This window comes from Sprattus sprattus, assembly GCF_963457725.1.
Source record: "Sprattus sprattus genome assembly, chromosome: 4".
Lineage (NCBI taxonomy): Eukaryota > Metazoa > Chordata > Actinopteri > Clupeiformes > Clupeidae > Sprattus > Sprattus sprattus.
Window position 1 is genome coordinate 4,427,987 of NC_137923.1, and position 6,000 is coordinate 4,433,986.

Genomic DNA, 6,000 nt, shown 5'->3' on the forward strand with positions numbered 1-6,000 from the left:
TAATCTTCAAGTAAAATGGTGACATTTTGTAATGGATATGAAAAATGGCATTCATAAGCTTTCTGGTAATTTGATTCTAGACTGTTGCTCCTCCAAGACTCACCGTTTACATAGTCAGTAGTCCAGAGGCATGGGTTTGAAATGATCTTCAGAAGCCGCTATTCTTTCTTTGAGAGAGAGCAAAAAGAGACTGTCTTCCTCAGCTAGAGCAAGGACGAGGCAAAAAAAAGAGAGAACGAGTTGGAGAAGCTAGACAGGGTTATAGAGGCCATAACCCATGATGCTTTGGGGCAGAGGCATTAAGCCCCAGGGTTGGCTTCTCCCCCAGAGGCAGTGGCAGAAGCCAGTCACACACATCACATAGCATTACACAGGATGGGGTTACATGGAAATGTCAGCTGGCCATACAAGGAGGAACCAGCGGCCCATAAGATAATTCAATCGCCCAGGGGTTGTGCCATCGTGCATTCCCACGATTCCTTGCTTTCTTCCCACACCCTCATTTCATTGTTTTTTTCCCCCGTCTGTGATGTGCTATTTTGTATTTATTTATTTATTTACTTTTATGTTCATTAGTATAAGCTCTGAGACAATGATACTCAAAACCTCAAAAGCAACATGCATGTCTGTTAATTCATATTCTAATGTGATATATTCTGTGTCGAGAGATTAAGCTGAAAATTGCAGGTATCCACATGTTCAGCATACAAAATAACCTTCGTCCGTGTGTGTGTGTGTGTGTGTGTGTGTTTGTGTGTGTGTGTGTGTGTGTGTGTTTGTGTGTGTGTGTGTGTTCTGTGTAAAAGAGAGAGAACACGTGCATGTGTATGTGTGTGCATGTTCACATCTGTGTGTGTACTTCATGTGGGTGTGTGTGTGCTTGTGTATGTGCGTGTGTTGTCAATGTGCATGTAGATATGACTGTCTCTGACAGGACAGGGTATTTTGCCCACGGCAAGTGCTAACCCGCAAGCTAAAAAGTGACACATGAACACTCTTGACTTGTGTCATCAAATCTGCAAGCACCAGAAAACACACACACACACACACACACACACACACACACACACACACCGACACACATATACACGTATACACATACACATAAAGATACAAACTCAGACTTACAACAATCACTTTCTACACACCCACAGATTCTTTGCTTTCTCAAGTCACTAGCGGTGTTGTTTTTAGTTAAAGGCGATTGCCCTTTCGCTAATGTGAAATGGGCAAAGGCAGCAGAAGGGTTACATGTATTAGCCTGTTAAGTAGATAAACAAAGACACAGCTTGTCCTAGCTAAGCAGTTGCTTCTTTTTGAAGACTAAGGCGAGAAAAAAGAACGTTAGGAGAAACTCTTTGATCAGTGGCATCAACCGTCTCTGCAAACTTGTTAAGCTGTATGTAAATTTGGGCTGATAGTGAAAAAAAAGTTGCCAGAATGGCATGAATCCATTGTGCTGCGATGATCAAAATAAAAGAGGGCTTCAACCGCTGCAGGGCATGAAAGTCACAGACAAGAGATTTTTTTTCATTCTCTTTTTTTTTATCCAAAGATGATGGGATGCAGAGAGGAACAGTAGGCAAGGAAAATGAAAGATACGACATGGCCTGGAAAGATCCTGCACCAAATTATTCAAATAAATTGAACATTCCAATACAGTGCAACCTATAACTACCCATTGTAGCTTTTTGACTTTGATGAAAACATTGGAGCGTATATTCTATTCCCTCCCTTATGTAGAAACATCATTTTAGTTAGAAGAGCTCATGTGAATCTAATCACAATGAAATATCAAAATTCCTCACGCATATACAATATTTTGTCTATCTCTGTACACATTCATATATAGAATATTATATCACATTCTTGTAAATTGCTTTTGAATGACAGTGCTTTATCAACACAATGGGTTTATTTTCTTCCAACACATGAACAATCACCGTCCTCTATGTTAATGTCGGTAACATGACAGCAGCAATATGGTTAAACATATTTGTTGATTTTCTTGTTGTTGTCTTCAGTGAAAGCCATAGTTGTCTAGGTTTTTAAACTGTAGCCCTCACGAGCAGACCCATCCTCATTAACTCATGATATTGTTTTAGTAACTTAACTATAATGTGAAATGGAAGATTTAATGCAATGACCATAAATGAACCGACAGACCTGGCCCGCCATGACTCTGTGTAACTCTACTGCTTTTTAGGGATAATAAACGAAGTTAAGATAGAAGCTAAATGCTTCTGCCAAAACTGGCTGTGTTCTTGTTTCCATGGAAATTCCCTTCAGGTTGAGCCCTCTGTGTTATGGTCGCCGATGGCGACACAATCCTCGTTAGCCCCAAATATTATACTGGTCCCTGCCCATCTCCAGCACCCCACACACAGGTGGACACCTGGCAACAGAACAAGTGAAAAAGAAAGAGCTATTCTGTATCCCTCTCTTCTCTACCGTCCTCCCTCTCCCAGTGGAGGTGACACGGTAAGATGAATTGGTGCTGTCACCGATGCTCTTGTTATCTGTCGGCTCTAAAAACAACAGAGAAAAGAGAGAAAGAGAGAGAGACACTGTGGCACTGTGAGATCAGTTTCAGAGGGCACCTGACAGACAGTACAGGGGAGATGATCACCACTTGAAAAAAAATCTAAATTCACACCCGCCAGCATACACTCCTTCACATCATCTTCACTCAACCTTGTGCAGTGGAAGCCAGACTCGGCCACTTGATGATCCAACCCAATGGATCCACATCTCTCCAGGAAGCCCAGATACCTTTCTGAATAAAACCAGAGCAGGCTTGGCTTTGGCAAAGCATAGATCAGAGGTGCCCGACCCGAAACAACAGGCACCCAGCCCCCTTGCCCCCCTGCGGTGCTGTTCATGCCCCAGTCCTCACCTGCAGACTGTCTCATATCCTTGGTGTGCCTCAACACACACAATGCAGAGGCAGATTGGCCTGTGGCACTGCACTCCAGCTGAGGGCCGCCTCTCCACAGAGGACACAAAGAGAACCAGGCACTGATGGAAAGGAGAGTCAACGCCTGATAAAAGACGAGACACATGACTCCCGTTGAGAAGACTGGAGATATCTGTGCCAAAGGTTCCCCACCCCGGCTCACTGTAAATATTCACTGTAGACATCTCCCCGCCTTGTGTGATGGCTCTGGCTCGATAGTTAGCACATAAATGATTTACCTTCAGTTTAGTCTGCGGAATGGGGGCAGTGTAAACTATTGCAATGGGAATTGTATTGCATTATTCATCATTTGACTCCATAATTGAAATCCTGTATATATGTATACTGTTTTTGGTTCCTGTTTCCAAGTGGTCATTTTGAATATAAGGACAGATCTCAATACTTCATCCTTCTGTTAACTACACAGAATTAACCAAACAAAATTCACAGAGAAATGGCAGAACTCACCAATGACCATGAATAACTCACAGATGCTTAATTTGCAGACGTTCTTTGGTTTCAATTGTTCTGAAACTGGTACCGAAACAATGGGAACAGTATCTGGAAAGACTGGATAAGCATGGTGTCCACCAACCATCCAGCCCAGCCCTCTGGACCTAGGATAGAGGCGGGGGCCCAGTATGAGACACCCAACCCTCCCACTGGTATACCGGACTGGCGTTAACCTGAGCCTAGCCTGCTCAGCCATGTGGACCAGTGGTTCAGAGCAGGCCCTGGGACTCACATGACTGCAGGTCCAGCTGTGAACCCCCTGGCAGAGCAGCCACTGACCTGCCATGATGGAGGAAAGCCATACATTTGCTATCAGCGGCTACCATGAAGGAACAATAACAATTCTTCTGTCCTGGGATCATGCTGAGAGAGACACATTTGTAATTTGATTTTGTGTCAACATTTGCTTTGGAACCATGTCCAGTTGTATTTTTTTGTATTATGCTGTTAATATCTACTGTTACTATGAACATAGTGCCTTAGGGCAAAGACACTCCTCAGAGGCCTATCAGCCCATAACATTTACTGTAGCTCATGTTTCTGTTCTGTTCTGATGTATTGCTTTGGCAAATAACTTGAATGTACCAATATGAAATTAATTGGATAAAATGATATCACCAGTTGATTTTGTCATTGTTGGCCATCCACTCAGCATTGGGAAAAAGTGAAAAAGTGTATGTTTCTGAAGCACAAGTCGTCATTCAATTTTGATGTGAGATAGTGAGGAAAAAACGAATCACAGGCCAAATGGTATAACACACTATGAAGTACATTGTACATTTAAAAAAAAAAAAGTGTTCACAGAATAACTCACTCCATACAACAGTATATTCACATGTATTCATTTAACAGAGCATCCTGACTTACCCAGAACAACATGTGTTCACCATTCACCTTAGTGTTGTTAGTATCTTGCTAAGTCAGGCTGCAGGCACACAACAGTATGAGGTGACTTCTACCCTTGCATGCATCCTTAATCCCTTTTGTATGCTAACTGGGGCTGTTCCTATGACAGGGTCATAGATCTCTTTGCCAAGCAAGGTGTCTACAAAAATCTACGAACTGTATTCTTCAAATCTGTCTTTTTTACAAAGGACATTTGTCTGTGCTGTAGCTATGGTCTTTGTCCTGAGTTAGACCTTGCACTGAACATAGACTGGGAGAAAGTGCTTACTTTCACTGCTGTGGGCTATGGAGTGTATTAATGTAATGTCGACGATCTTTGAAGTTGTGACTTTATGAGACAAAAGCTAATTTCCTTCCCTTTGTTCATTATCGCCAGTGACTTCCAGCGGAGAGGGAAGCCTGCTGTGATAATTATTCTCTTTATGAGTTGCCTCCAAAGTGCATTATGGATCTGTACCGAGAGCCTTAATCCCAGGTAATAGCAAATGTTCTTCAACATTCAAATGGATCTTTCTCTCTGTCCATTTATTTGCATGCATGACTGAAGTGGAGTCTCAAAATGCCACTGCTTGAGCTTAATCAGGACATCATCTTGAGTTGTTCTGACGTATTAGTCTCTGGTGAACGTAATGTTCCATATCCAACACCACAAAATAATGTGTTATCGTATCAGCTGTGCAGGGCTACCATTCGGGTTCCTGAGGACCTTCTCAGCTGAAAGCAGACTTTCTGCTTTCAGAAAGCTAGCTAGGTGAGGCTGGGAAAAAAACCCTACCTCCCTCCTTTCCGACTCAGCCTGCCTGCTTTGTTTGTGCACATTTTACTATGTGGGTAGCCTGAGGCAGTGGGGGTCAAGGTTTGCCCTGCATACACACACCATTTCCCTGCGTGCTGTGCCTGAGGGAGGAGCACTCTGGGCCCAAGGCAAGGGCAAGCCCAGGCAGCACACACAACATGGCTGCCACCTCCAAATGCAAAAACACGAGACACACTGCGGTGACTTTCCCTTTTTCTTTTCTTTCTCTGTCTTTCTTTGTTTTTCTCTCTATTTTTGGTTTCTTCTTTCTTTCTTTCTTCTTCTTTCCTATACGGCATAAAAACACACACACACACACACACACACACACACACACACACACACACAGAGGCACACAAACAAACATACACACCCAAGCATACACACACACACACACACACACACACACACACACACACACACACACACACACACACACACACACACACACACACACACACTTAGTCTCCCTTCCTGCCCCGATTTGTATCTCTTAGTCCTTTCCAATTGCATCGCTTAGCATGGTTTCATGTAGAGGGTGAGTTATATATTTCTATTAGGGCCAGGCAACAAAAGGCATGCTCATTTGTCTCCCCTCTCTATGACTGCTAATGCTGTGAGTCTGATCCTGACCCTGGCTTGGAGGTAGTGCTGGATTTTCAGTTGTAAATGGAAAAAGCCTCAGGGCCTTTTCATTTTCTGGGCCCAGCCGTTCCCTTCATGGTGTCAGAGCCCTTGTGCTCACAGAGTTCATGTTTAGCCCCAGGAGTTCTTTTTATTTTGTTTTATCTCATAGCTTAGTCTAGTTGTTGCCTCGACTCCCACAGGA